Source organism: Pelophylax lessonae, assembly GCF_965119305.1.
Source record: "Pelophylax lessonae genome assembly, chromosome: 3".
Lineage (NCBI taxonomy): Eukaryota > Metazoa > Chordata > Amphibia > Anura > Ranidae > Pelophylax > Pelophylax lessonae.
In genome coordinates this window covers 49,605,884-49,621,204 of record NC_138770.1, presented here as the reverse complement: position 1 = coordinate 49,621,204, position 15,321 = coordinate 49,605,884, and the positions used below count along the sequence as shown (strand labels likewise).

Below are 15,321 nucleotides of genomic sequence, written 5' to 3'. Positions count from 1 at the left end.
AGGTTTATCACTCGCTATGGGGTCCAATGGGGTAAGGTAAAGAAAATCTTATCTTCTCATTGGTATATTGTTGTCCTGCTGTCTAGTGTCGGATCTTTTGATGTACAATAAACAACACGTTTTCCTGTTATTTGGAAGTGCCGCATCTCCATTCTTATTCCTCCGTGACCCCCCAGCCCGTGTCAGCTGCTGCAGTGAGCTTTCTGGATTTCACAGCCTTTAGCTCTCCTTCATACAGCAGCGGCATGTGAGTAACGTAAGTGCCCTTCAGGATGTTTAAGTCTGCAAGTTTTTGACTCTCTTCACCTATTTATTGCACAGTGTATGACCTTCTTGCATAGCTTTTCCAACTGCACACCGGTGAGATCAGGAAAGTATATGAACATCCATTGTTTGGGGCAATCAGGTGGATCTTTTGATTCAGTATTAGCTGTACTCTTTTTGTCAGCTGTTTGAGTCCCCCTCCCCTTCCTTTTTTGAGATTTTTGATTTTTTGACTCTGAATGTGATCCTTACATTCCTGCTCTTTACCGGCTATGCCCTTCTTCCAGTCTGAGCATAGAGCACCTGCAGGCGGCCCTAACCTCCCTGGTGTTGCTGTCTCATGGAGACGCTCTGCTCAGTAATTGGACTATTTTTGCTCCTCATGTTATAGTTTCTCAATTTATATTTGTGATTTATCATGGTGATTTTTGCAGTGGATGCATGCGGTGTGCATGTTTTTAATGACTACGTAGTCAATTTTCTTCAGGTGATGTGGTGAAAGGTACTCTGTTTATTTTACCTCCCTTGTTCCTGAATTCAAAACATTTTAGATTTTTCTATTTGGAACTGTGTGGGTGCGTTATTTGGAAAAATCCAATATTTATACCTCTATACTCTTTAAAATATGGCGCTTTTTGGGCATTCTCTCTTGATGTCTTTTTTCCTTTTTTTACAACGTAAAGGTGAATGGAAAAAGAACAGAGCACTTTCGTCAGGTGAGAGGAGTCAGACAGGGCTACAGCCTAAAGCCTCGAACACACGCAGCGAATTTCCGCATACCGGTCGTCCGTCTTTTGTCCAGAGTGGTGTTTTGTTGGTTGGAATGTGCTCTAGACTGCACACAAATTTTCCCGCACGACAGAATTCTACTTCAGAAGTGATGTCATGTGTTGGATTGCTTTGTATGTGTTCTTTCATTTCTGAGCATGCCTAGTCTTGCTCATAAGATTTTTCCCCATCGAAATCTGTACTGACTGCACGAAAATCGGACGTGTTTTGATGGTCTACAAAAATTTTATAGCCTGCACACCAGGATTTTTTCGGCCGGAGTCGGTTGTTGGAAGCACCATACTAACAAGCCGAAAATCGGCAGATCGGTCCTCGGACAAAAATTCCCGGCCGAATTTCGACTCGTGTGTACGGGGCTTTAGTCCAACCTTTTTCAACATCTACATCAATGAACTGGCTGCAGCTCTAGAATCCTCTCCAGCACCTGGACTGATTCTGCATGACACCGAGGTGAAGTTCCTGCTGTATGCAGATGACCTCCTACTTCTGTCACCAACAGAGAAAGGCCTACAAGACAGCCTGGAAGTGCTGGAGAAATACAGTGCCACATGGGCACTACCCATCAACTCAAAGAAAACAAAAATCATGGACTTCCAAAGAAAGAACACAAGAAGCCCTTCATTTACATTAAACAACCGCACTCTTGAGGAAACTAACAGATACACTTACCTCGGCCTAGAAATTAACCAATCAGGAAGTTTCAAGCCAGCCATAGAGGCACTAAAAGACAAGGCATGCAGAGCCTTCTATGCCATCAGAAGACAAATGTCTCACCTAAAACCATCAGTGAGAGTCTGGCTTAGAATCTTTGATAGCATCATCACCCAATCCTTCATTACGGGAGTGAGATTTGGGGTCCTGTAACCTACCCAGACCAATCTAAATGGGACTCGAGCCTGACAGAAATATTCCATCTGGAATTCTGCAAGCACCTCCTCCAAGTCCACCGGAGCACCTCTAACAGTGCCTGCCGGTCTGAGCTGGGCAGATTTCCCTTACTTCTTGCAATACAGAAGAGGGCGCTATCATTAATCTACTAAAAAGAAGTCCTGACTTATACCACCACAAGGCCCTACTGACCAATAAGAACCAGCCCAAGCCTGGTGGTCTGCAACAACTCATCAGCGCCTTGTTTATCCCAAACTCCCAACAATTTGGCCTGTAAAAATCACAAATTAAAAAACATAATGTAATATTCCGAAGAAAAATATGTTGGAGAATGGAGAAATGAAATAGCAAACTCCAAGAAACTAACTGTTTACCAGTCACTGCTGAGAGACTACAAATTGGCCCCATACCTGGAGGTGCTACAAGAGCCCAAAGACAGACAGACCCTGAGTGCCCACAGCCTGGAAATCCTCCTGCCAATAAAGCTTATTTGAGTTTGAATTTCAGAGAGAGAGAGAGAGGGGGGAGAGAGAGGGGGGGGGAGAGAGAGAGAGGGAGGGAGTGAGAAAGGTAAAGAAAGGGAAAAAGAGAGAAGGAGAAAGAGAGAGAGGGAGAAATGGAGAGAAGAAAGAAAGAAAGAAAGAAAGAAAGAAAGAAAGAAAGAAAGAAAGAAAGAAAGAAAGAAAGAAAGAAAGAAAGAAAGAAAGAAAGAAAGAAAAAAGAAAGAAAGAAAGAAAGAAAAAGTGAAAGAAAGAAAGTGTGAGAGAGAGAGTGAGACAGAGAGGGAGAGTGAGAAGCAAAAGAAAGAAAGAGAGAGTCGGGGAGAGAAGGAGAGAGAGAGAGGGGGAGAGAGGGAGAAAGAAAGAAAGAGAGAGAGAGAGAGAGGGAGAGAGAGAGAGAGAGAGAGGGAGAGGGAGAGAAAGAGAGAGGGAGAAAGAGAGAGGGAGAAAGAAAGAAAGAAAGAAAGAAAGAAAGAGAGGGGAGGGGGGAGAAAGAGAGAGACAGAGGGAGAGAGTGAGAGAGAGAGAGAGAGAAAGAAAGAAAGAGGGGGCGTGGCTTGACGCGCGGAGGAGATGGCCGCATTTTAACACAGCTCCGCCGGCAGCTCCCTTACCTCGGATCCTCACGGCTTCATCCGACTCAACTATGGGCAAAATATCGAAGCAGGGCTCATACTCCAAACACCAGCACTCTGGAGGACCGGATAGTGGTAGATTAATACCCGATCTCTTTAAACCACAGTCTCACAGCAGGAGAAGCATGGCTGCAGCCAAGATGGTGCCGGCTCCAACACAGACTGAGGAGGATGATTGTGATCTGGACTCTTTGGCCACATCTGATGATATGGGAGGTGAGAGCCTACAAAACGACCACCCTCTCACATTCAATGATATGACCATTATAGCTGCTGATATCAAGGGGTCGTTTGCAGCTGCAATAACTGACCTTAAAGCTGACATCATTAGCATCAAGGAACAGATGGCCATAGGGGAGAAAGCAGGAAAGGCCAGGGACAAGGCTATTCACAGACTGGAGGAAGTTACACTCTCACATTCCGCACACCTCATTGCCATGAACCGACAACTTGAGGATCTCGACAATCGGGGCAGGAGGAATAATATTAGAGTCAGGGGCATCCCAGAAGAAATAGAGAGTGAACAAATCAAACCGGCCCTGACCTCCATTTTTAATGAACTCCTTGGCAGAATCCCCTATAGACTTCGATAGAGCTCATAGAACGCTCAGACCTAAGGCACCAGATAACACACCACCACGGGATATCATATGCTGTTTAAGCAATCATCCTTTAAAGGAAGAGATCCTAAAAAAATTATGATGTTTTAAGGCCCTTTATTTTGGCGCCATTGACAATTTTTTCCCTAGTCGCACAGTTCCTGTTTATGGTTAGGTCAGTCTCGATCCTTCAATCCTTTTTGCGCAAGATGCTGGGGGATCGGACTGCCATTATATTATAGCAAAAATAGTGATTACCAAAAACTTCCACAAGATGGCAATGTCTGTCTCTCATTACATCTTTAATAGACGTAAATGGGAACAGGTTGTTTTCTCTTGTTTCAGTTCCCAGAGGACTGTTTGAACTGTGAAAAATGTCCTAACTGCTGTTTTACCTATTAGGCCACATATTTTATTATACTTTCATGTTTTTCTTTATATGTGCTATCTTTACATGTTCACCTCTCCATGATGAATATGAGACCTCATCCACCACGTGTGCCTTGGTGCAGCTTGGAGATGTCGGTCGCAGAATCTTGGACAAATCAGGTAAAATTTAGACATACCTAAATCCTAGTGATGTCTGCCCATCCCTTCTTCTGCCTCAGCTCATTTAACTGCCCGTACAGAGCTGGGGGGTGGTTTTGGTCTGTTTCGGGACCACTATTTGTCCGTTATTCTTGTGCTGATAACACAACCTCTGACTGGTTAAATGTTGGGATATTTTACGTCCCATAGGATGAGAACTACGGGTCTAGTCTGAACCGGTTATGATTGTACCATGGTTGAGATTATACCCAGATCGCCTTTACTGCATACGTTACATGCCTATATTTGATACAACAAAAAGCCTGTGAATAACGTAATTTCTTTCTTCTCTGTTACGTTATTTATTACTGTATTCATTAAGGTTTACAAGTTAATCTTTTTGTTTTTTAAATTGAGGTGGGGGTCTGCCCCCAGCTGTTACACATTCACATATTCACTTACTACACCTGTATAGCTCTATATGCTATCTCATCGCGCCTCAATCACTCTTTCCCACATAGGAACTGGCAGCTTGGCCACCCGAGACCCGGTGTGACATCTGCCTTTACTTCCTAATTGCTGTGTTGGCACCCTGAGCGGCTCCATCTCAGGGGGTCAATATCTTCTACATAGTCTCTTCAACTTCCTCCTATTTCTTCCTCTTCTTTCTCTTTCCTTCTAACTATTCTTTTCTAACCTCACCCCACCCCTCAACTCCCTATAACATCTCTACCCGTCCTTGACCCTATCCCTACAAGATGGCTTATTCACATTTGGGCAAATCACCCTTCCTGGTTTCGCATAATGTGAATGGCCTTAACTCCCCGGAGAAGAGAAGCCGTCTGCTTTATGAACTAATAAAATCTAAAGCACAAGTGATTTTCTTACAGGAAACGCATTTCCGAAGTTCTTACATTCCAAAGCTAAGTAATAAATATTTCCCCAAGGCCTATCATGCAATGAACCCCCAGGCTAAGACCAAGGGAGTTACAATTTTATTCCACAAAAATTGTAAATTTATTCTTGGTGAACAACTTTCAGACTCAGCAGGAAGATACTTGTTCCTAACTGGCTCGCTGAATGGAAACCCAATCACGTTGGCAAATGTGTATTTCCCCAACAAGGCTCACATTACCTTCTGCTCACCAATTATAGATGAACTTAAAAAATTTGCAAAGGGTTGTATTCTGTTAGGCGGAGATTTTAATGTACCCCTAGACCCCCTGCAAGACACATCTTCAGGAAAAACCCGTGTCTCTTATAAAGTTATTAAGAGAATAACTCAGATCACTGACACTAGTGGACGCTTGGATAACGCTTAATCCATCAGTTAGGCTTTATACATTCTATTCAGCACCGCATAAGCGATACACGCGCATAGACCACATTTACGTGACTCAAAGAGATCTTCCAAAACTGACTAAAGCAGATATAGGTATAATCTCTCTATCGGATCATGCACCGGTGTCTATAGCTTTCCATACCGATATTCCTTGCAAGGGTGAGTTCACATGGAGATTGAACTCCTCGTTGCTGGTCAAACAGGATGTTTTGGAGAACATTCGTACTTCTATTTCTAATTACTTCAGAGACAATATCTCAGAAGACGTCTCCCCACTTTTGGTTTGGGAGGCCCATAAAAGTGTTATAAGGGTGAGCTGGTCAGACACGGTGCATTCCAGAAGAGAGAGAGGGAGAAAATGATTAATACCATAGTAGAGAAGGTGGCCTCTCTTGAAATTCAACATAAATTTAGCAATTCTAAAAAAGTTGAACAAGAACTACTAACACATAGAAAAACACTGAACGACATGCTCCAAGCCAAACTTAAAAGATTGTTATTCTTCAAGAGATCCATTTACTATGAACATGGAGACAAGGGAGACAAGCTTTTAGCTAAGGCTTTGAAAGAAGCACAATTTGACAACAACATCCATTGCATCCGAGGTCAGGGAGGCGACCTCTTACGAGACCCACACAAAATGTCAGAAAGCTTTGGCTCATTTTACTCCAAATTATACAATATTCCGCCTCAAAACAAACCAGAAGACATTAATACTCCACGAGACCTTCTAATCGTGGATTATCTTCACTGTAGTGGTCTACCTGCACTACCGAAGGATGCAATTGATGACTTGGAAAAGGAGATTACAGTAGAGGAAACTGAATCAGTTATTAAGGAGTTGAAAACAGGGAAAAGCCCCGGGCCAGATGGTTTCACCTCCCGATATTATAAATTATATATTGACATAATTGCCCCACACCTTACAAAGGCTCTAAATTCCATCTTACAACGACATACTCCATCCAGGGACTTTTTGATGGCATATGTATCAGTTATCCCTAAAGCAGACAAGGACCCAACCTTGTGTGCGAGTTACCGTCCGATATGGCTCCTCAATATAGATTTAAAGATACTAACCAAAATACTGGCAAATAGATTGGGTTCTTTACTGCACCATGTTATCGGTCCAGAACAGGTTGGGTTCATGCAAGGCAGAGAGGCTAAAGACAGCTTCACCAAAGCCTTGAATTTGATGCATGGCATCCGGGGGTCTAATATCAAAGGCCTTCTGCTCTCTACTGATGCAGAGAAGGCCTTTGATAGGGTGGCATGGGATTTCCTGATTCAGACATGTAAACATATAGGCTTAGGCCCAAACATGCTGACCTGGATCCAGGCCCTTTACTCAAATCCCACTGCTAGGGTTAAAGTCAACAACATTTTGTCCCCACCCTTCTCTTTAAAGAATGGTACTAGACAGGGCTGCCCCTTGTCTCCTGTATTGTTCATACTTTCCCTCGATCCCCTTATCAGAACCATAAATTTGACACCAGATATACATGGATTTCGTAGAGGTTCCAGGGAGTTTAAACTCTCGGCCTATGCCGACGATCTCCTGTTCTTCATTTCTCACACACACATTTCCATTCCTAACTTGAACAATCAATTCAAACTCTACAGATTCTTATCAAATTTTAAAATAAACCACAGCAAATCGGAAGCGCTAAACCTAACCCTCTCACCGGAATCATTAAAACTCACTATGGAAAATTGCCCTTACAGATGGGAAAAACACGCTTTAAAATATTTAGGCGTTAAGCTTACTACAAGACCAGAAGACCTAGTAGAGGCAAATTTTAAACCCCTTATGAAACAAATTGCAGCAGATCTAAGGAGATGGAACGTAAAAAAACCTTCTCATGGTTCGGCAGAGCTTGCATAATTAAGATGACAGTGCTCCCCAGGCTCCTTTACCTTTTCCATGCCCTCCCGGTCCAGATTCCCCTATCCTTCTTCCTTAAATTAGCCCACTTGCAGAGGACCTTTGTCTGGGCTGATAAGAAGCCGCATATAAAACTTAAATATCTACAATTATCAAAACTAAATGGAGCAGTGCTGTATCTTGGCCTAGGCCAACAAGGCCCAGGCCTAGGGCAGCACCTTGCAGGGGGGCAGCAAAAAAGCTGATGGGGCTGCACTGATATGCTGCCCTGATGGGCACTGATATGTTGCACTGATGGGCACTAACAGACTGCACTGATGGCCCCTGATAAGGCAGGACTGATAAGCGGCACTGATAAGGCAGCACTGATGGGCACTGATATGATGCACTGATAGGCTGCATTGATGGGCACTAATAGACTGCACTGATGAGGCTGCACTGATATGTTGCACTGATCAGGCTGCACTGATATGTTGCACTGATGGGCAGTAATGAGGCTGCACTGATGAGCACTGATAAGGCTGCACTGATGAAGCTGAACTTATGGGAACTGATGAGGCTGCACTGATGGGCACTGATAGACTGTGTTTTTTGTCTGTGGTTTACAGATGACAGGGCGGGTCATAAACAGGAAAGGGTGTGGCCTTTACAGGAAGGGGTGTGTCATATTTAAATTAGTCATGCCCAAGTTTAGTCAGGCCTAGGGCAGCACAAAACCTAAATACACCACTGAAATGGAGGCATCGGTCTTCCAGACTTCCAAAAATATTACCAAGCTAAGCACCTAACTAGAATCTTGGACTGGCATTGCCCCTCTGACAATAAAGACTGGGTGGGCATGGAATTGGCCTGGAGTACCCCCCCCCCCATCATCTCCTGTGGACAGATCAAAGAAACTTACCATTAGAAATTAAGAAACATCCTCTGATTGCTACTACCTTAAAAATTTTCCAGAAAGTCGCAACTAAACATAATATCTCTTCAGGGCCAAGTCCACGTATCCCAATGCTAAATGACCCTGACTTCCAACCGGGCATTAACAATCGCTCATTTGTCTTACATCAAAAAGGTGAGATCCAACCCTTTCGGGTTAAACAATGTTTTCGTAACTCAAACATTAAACCCTTTAACGAGCTGCAAAAAGAATGCCCCTCTGATGCACCTCTTTTATACTGGACATATATGCAGCTGCGGGATTTTATTATTCGCAACAAACACAAAAATCTGATGCGCAGACCACTGACTGATTTTGAGGAACAATGCATACGCGGAGACCGAATTGAAGGAGCTACATCCCAATCCTACAAAAGCTCCTCCAGATTTCATTGATCCATATAAAAGTATGCTCCTTTACTTCGGCACAGTGGAAGAAGGCTTGTTACTTCTCACATAAGTGCTCATTAAAGCGGAGTTCCACCCAGGGGATACTCTTTTTACTGAAAATACCCCCGGGACAGTCAGGGCTAGTACATTCCACAATCGCTAGCCTCTCATCTGTCCCAGGTTGTACTTACCTTTTAGGAGAAATACTTACCTTGAAAAAGTATTCTCCAGCGCTGCCATCTCAGGTGTGGGCAGCTTGAAGCCAGCGCGATCCTCTTCCGCGTCCTCTTCCTTCTTCTTCGGTCCCACGATGCACTGCACCGGCCCCGCCGTCACTTCCGGTGCGCGCGCGCACCGGAACTGACGTCGGGGCCGGTGCAGGCGCATTGATTCCTGGGAGCGATGACGTTCAGCTCCCAGGAATCATTGCAAAAGCCAGGAAGTGACGAATCGCCGTGGCCGCCGAGGGGAGGAAGAGGAAGTAAGGTGAGAATATTTTCTCTACAAGGTAAGTAAAAAAAAAAAAAAATTGCGATTATCCATTTGTTTTTCAGGTGACCCGGAGCGAGAAGATGGAAGTAAGTATAAATTTAGGGTGGAACTCCACTTTAAGCACTAAATTACAAGAAACCTCATATAAAATCAGGACGCAATGGTATCGCTATCGCGTCAACCTGCATCAATGGTCAAAGCAGTCCTCAGACATCTGTTGGAGATGTGGTTCTGCACGGGGCTCCTTCCTCCACATTTGGTGGGATTGTGCAGTGCTGCAGAGCTTCTGGAAAGAAGTTCTTAAATGGATTCATCACATTACGGAAACCACATTAACCTTAGATGCGGCATGTTGCTTGTTACATATCAACCGATACCCCTATAGAAAATATAAAAGGTCACTGACACGACACCTCCTGAATGCAGCCAAATCACTAATACCAATATATTGGAACTCCAAAAAAGTTCCTGCCATTACCGACTGGCTCACCAAGGTGGGTCAGATCTACGAAATGGAGGAACTTTGGCCATCAGACTAGAAAGGAACGATTTATTTAAAAAATGATGGTCCCCCTGGCAAATTTTCACTGTTTCAGATGAATATAATGAACTTATCAATAAATAAACAATAACCTCTGACCACATCAGATCAAACTGAGCAGCAGACCCCCCTCCCTCGTCATCTCCCTCCCTATCCACCCTCTCCCCTTTTACCCTCCTCATTACTTTTCGCTTTTTTCCTACTATTCTTCTTTTCTTGACTTTTCTCTTCCTCCTTTCCTTACTTCCACGCCATGGATGAACTGTCTTCAGGTTTATCCTACTGGAACCTTTTTAGGAAAGTAACTATATTTCCTGACAATTGCGCATTCCATTCTACTAGAAGTATTTGTTATTAGATGATCTTTGCACACCAATTGTCTTCTGTACCCATAAAGATTTTCTCAGAACTCACAATGTTATGTACTCATCCATTACCAGTGTTAATTGTTACTGGAATATTTTTTTCCTTGACTTTATTTATAAGACACTCTACCAATGTTTTGAAACTTTGTATGACTTTCTTTTATTTATGAATAAAGTTTACAATTGTGAAAAAAAAAAAAAGAAAGAGAAAGAAAGAAAGTGAGAGAGAGAGAGAGAGAGACAGAGAGGGAGAGCGAGAAAGCGAAAGAAAGATAGAAAGAGAGAGGGGGGGAGAAGGAGAGAGAGATAAATAGAGAGAGAAAGAAAGAAAGAAAGAAAGAAAGAAAGAAAGAAAGAAAGAAAGAAAGAAAGAAAGAAAGAAAGAAAGAAAGAAAGAAAGAAAGAAAGAAAGAAAGAACGAGGGAAAGAGAGAGGGGGGGGAAGAGAGTGACAGAGGGGGAGAGAGAGAGAGAAAGAAAGAAAGAAAGAAAGAAAGAAAGAAAGAAAGAAAGAAAGAAAGAAAGAAAGAAAAAGTGAAAGAAAGAAAGAAAGTGTGAGCGAGAGAGAGAGACAGAGATGGAGAGTGAGAAAGCAAAAGAAAGAAATAGAGAGGGGGGAGAGAAAGAGAGAGAGGGGGAGAGAGGGAGAAAGAAAGAAAGAGAGAGAGAGAGGGAGAGAGAGGGAGGGAGAGGGGGAGAAAGAGAGAGGGAGAAAGAAAGAAAGAAAGAAAGAGAGGGGGGAAGAGAGAGACAGAGGGAGAGAGAGAGAGTGAGAGAGAGAAAAAAAGAAAGAGGGGGCGTGGCTTGACACGCAGGGGAGATGGCCGCATTTTAGCACAGCTCCGCCGGCAGCTCCCTTACCTCGGATCCTCACGGCTTCATCCGACTCCATCCGCCTCAACTATGGGCAAAATATCGAAGCAGAAAGAAAGAAAGGGAGAGAGAAAGAAAGGAAGAAAAAGAGAGAGAGGGAGAGAAAGAAAGAAAGAAAGAAAGAAAGAAAGAAAGAAAGAAAGAAAGAAAGAAAGAAAGAAAGAAAGAAAGAAAGAGGGGGGAAAGAGAGAGACAGAGGGGGAGAGAAAGAAAGAGAAATTAAGAAAGAAAGAAAGAAAGAGAGAGGGGGGAGAGAAGGAGAGAGAGAGAAATAGAGAGAAAAAGAGAGAGGGAAGAGAGAGAGCGATAGAAAGGAAGGAAGAAAGAAAGAAAGAAAGAAAGAAAGAAAGAAAGAAAGAAAGAAAGAAAGAAAGAAAGAAAGAAAGAAAGAAAGAAAGAAAGAAAGGGAGAATGAGAGAGAGGGAGATGGAGAAAAAGAAAGAAAGAAAGAGAGAGAGGAGAAAGAAAGAGAGAGGGGAAGAGGGGGGGGGGTGAGAAAGAGAGGAAGAAGAAGGGGGAGAGAAAAAGAAAAAGAGAGGAAGAGAAAGAGAGAGAGAGAGAAAGAAAGAAAGAAAGAGCGATAGAGAGAGGGGGAGGGGGAGAAAGAAAGAATGAGAGGGGGAGAGAGAGATGTGTTTGGGGGGGGGGGTGTCCTATGTCTGCATACTTTTGCTAGCAGGTGTCCCTCGTTCCCATCTCAATAATTTGGGAGGTATGGAACCCCTCCCTCTTCTGAACCATACCGGGTATTATGGTACCTTTTCCTTTTTGCTAATTCTGGAACGGGTCCTGTGTTCGCGCCGCTATTGGCGCCGTTGTGACATCATACGCCAGCGACTCGGGCGGTAGAGGACGCGGCTGGCCAGACGATGGAATGTCTCCGCCACCATGTTGGTGGAGACCAGGCGGCAGCAGTCCGAAGAATTCGGACAGTTTGCGAACCGGTGGGACCCCCTTATTCCTTCTGGTCATCGTGGCGGTGTGCACTGGCAGTTCCCCCACAACTATCCAGTGTGTCCGAGGTCGTGGAGTGGCTGTGTCGGGCCGTAGATGCGTGTTAGGCTGAGCACTGGCTGGAGCTCCTCGGTCAAGCGGCCATCTTACTCGGCGGTCGCCACCCCCCCCCCCTTTTTGCTAATTCTAACCAGTCAGAGCGGCTGCCGAGCTAACTACAACTGAACTCTGTGTAAGCCCAATTCATACAAACCCCTAAGGCAGGGCAAGGCAGCCAATCAGCACTCCATCTTATGGTGAACCCACAAATCCCATCAAGCCTCTACCTCTGGGAGTCATGCTTGTAGATGTCAGTCTTGTAATGCCTCATGGGAATCATGATTCCACAACAGCCAGAGTGCTGAGGTCGCCTCTCCCTTGCAGCCAAAGCACGCATGGTACAATTATACTGATAATAGTGAGTATTACATGACAATAAACATGGCAAACGCTCTGACTAGCAAAAATGAAAAAGACAAAGGTTCGATATACACAACTGTTCAAAAGGGGTCTTCAGCACACTTATGCTCCATTCACACTTGTGCAATTTGTCATGCAACTTTGGATGTGAATGTTGCATGACAAGTTGCACGCACACCCCATTCTTTTCAAAGGCACTTGTTCAAACTGGTGTGACATTGAAAAGGTGACTGCACTACTTTGGTGCGACTTTTGATGTGACTTAGATCCATTGAGTGTAAAGTCGGATCAAAGTCATGTCTCCAAAGTTGCACTGAAAATCGTGCAACTTCGGAGACACGCTAATGTGAATGGAGCCTTAATCTAGCCCGTAAAATAAATAAATACAACAATTATTGGTTTAAATTACTCCGGTTATAGAGTGTTAGGATACGGAGTGTAGGGATCTGGCAACAGCAGGGCTGACCAGATCAGGGTAGGTGAACCTAAGGAAATAAAACCAGACTGTGTATGATTAAAGTGAGATTTATTAATAATGAAGCAAAACCAATCCAACACCAGCAAACACAATACAAGGCAAAGTGACAATATACAGGGGGCACAATACCGAACTGTAATATAGTATATATACAAAAGGGGGAATACGGATAAACAGGGTAAGACAGAAAGGCCCAGAGTTAAAAAAGAAAAAGCATGAACGCAGGGCCTTCATGAGAGGGTTAAAAGGGGTTTGGTATGGAGAAGGTGTTTCTGGGCAGTTTAAAGCATTATTAAAATAGCAACTTACATGATTGGTGGGGTGGGCAGTAGCAAGTGGGGCTGCAGAAAGAGGATCTGTAGGAGGGTCTTCAGTCGGAGGAGAGCTTGAGACAACTGCCCACCCTCCCGCCCTTACTGTGTTCTGTGGTTTTTGGTCTAAAGTTGGACCAGGATCTGGAGGCATTGTCGTGGCAGCCACGGGGGTACAAGGTGCTTATATGGGTTTGATTATGAAAAAATATGTATATATGTAGGGACTAGTCCTTGGTACGGCTCCCATTATTATGGTTGGGACCCATCCTTGGCACGGCTCCCATTATTATGTTTGGGACCCATCCTTGGTATGGCTCCTATTATTAAGGTTGGGACCCGTGCTTGGTACGGCTCCCATTATTATGGTTGGGACCCATCCTTGGCACGGCTCCCATTATTATGTTAGGGACCCATCCTTGGTATGGCTCCTATTATTAAGGTTGGGACCCGTGCTTGGTACGGCTCCCATTATTATGGTTGGGACCCATCCTTGGTAGGGCTCCTATTATTAAGGTTGGGACCCATCCTTGGTACGGCTCCCATTATTATGGCTGGGACCCATCCTCGGTACGGCTCCCATTATTAAGGTTGGGACCCGTCCTTGGTACGGCTCCCATTATTATGGTTGGGACCCATCCTCGGTATGGCTCCTGATATTATGGTTGGGACCCACCCTCGGTACGGCTCCCATTATTATGGTTGGTGGTATCTGCGAGTAGTTGTTTGTCTCAGAGTCTGTGTTTGTTGCGGCTGGAGACCTAAAAATTTGCAGTGATTATGCAGAATCCACTGCCACTTTACATTTATTTTATTTTATTTTTTTTTACATACAACCTAAAAATAACAGAAAACTCTTACAACTTGTGACTTAAATGAAAATAAATAGTGCATAGCAACCAGAGGGGAGCGGCTGAGCCTGCGTTCCTATTGGTGGTTGGGTGAAGAGGTTCTAATGGTTGAGTGGACTTAAATGCAGGCGGCAGTGAAGTATTGTCACCCCGGTTACCAGTGAAGAGGTTCTATTGGTTGGGTGGATGGGAACACAGGAGGCAGGAAAGTGTTACCCCCGGTTACCAGTGAAGAGATTCTATTGGTTGGGTGGGCAGGAATGCAGGTGGCAGGAAAGTGTTGTCCCCGGGTTACCAGGGAAGAGGTTCTATTGGTTTGATCCTTGGTTACCAGTAAAGAGGTTCTATTGGTTGGGTGGGCAGGAATGCAGGCGGCAGGGAAGTGTTGCCTCCCAGTTACCAGTGAAGAGGTTCTATTGGTTGGGTGGATGGGAATGCAGGCGGCAGGGAAGAGTTGCCCCCCGGTTACCAGTGAAGAGGTTCTATTGGTTGGGTGGTCAGGAATACAGATGGCAGGGAAGTGTTGCCTCCCCGTTACCAGTGAAGAGGCTCTATTGGTTGGGTGGGCGGGAATAAAGGGGGCAGGAAAGTGTTGTCCCCGATTACCAGTGAAGAGGTTCTATTGGTTGGGTGGGTGGGAATGCAGGCGGCAGAAAAGTGTTGTCCTCGGTTACCAGTGAAGAGGTTCTATTAAATGGGTGGGTGGGAATGCAGGTGGCAGGAAAGTGTTGTCCCCGGTTACCAGTGAAGTGGTTCTATTGGTTGGGTGGGTGGGAATGCAGGCAGCAGGAAAGTGTTGTCCTCGGTTACCAGTGAAGCGGTTCTATTGGTTGGGTGGGCGGGAAAGCAGGCGGCATGGAAGTGTTGCCCCCTGGTTACCATTGAAGAGGTTCTATTGGTTGTGTGGGTGGGAATGCAGGCGGCAGGGAAGTGTTGCCTCCCAGTTACCAGTGAAAAGGCTCTATTGGTTGGGTGGGTGGCAATGCAGGTGGCAGGAAAGTGTTGTCCCTGGTTACCAGTAAAGAGGTTCTATTGGTTGGGTGGGTGGCAGGAAAGTGTTGTCCCTGGTTACCAGTATACAGCTGTCAGGTCACACTGTAATCCTTGGTGTCTGGTGTTCTATCGATTACTGATGATCTTCCGATATTGCCCCTGACGATCTGCGTATGCGCAGTGCTGATGTCATGCCAGCTGATCGGCAGATCCGCTAGAGTGACGTCACTACTGCGCATGTGCAGATCGTCA

At 44.8% G+C, this 15,321-nt stretch overlaps 1 protein-coding gene across 1 annotated transcript in view; it reads right to left on the bottom strand.

Annotated features, from left to right (window-relative positions):
• LOC309550900 (3-galactosyl-N-acetylglucosaminide 4-alpha-L-fucosyltransferase FUT3-like) overlaps window positions 1-15,321 on the bottom strand; it is a 1,045,386-nt gene that overhangs the window by 122,433 nt on the left and 907,632 nt on the right. The gene's annotated exons all lie outside the window — the stretch shown is intronic.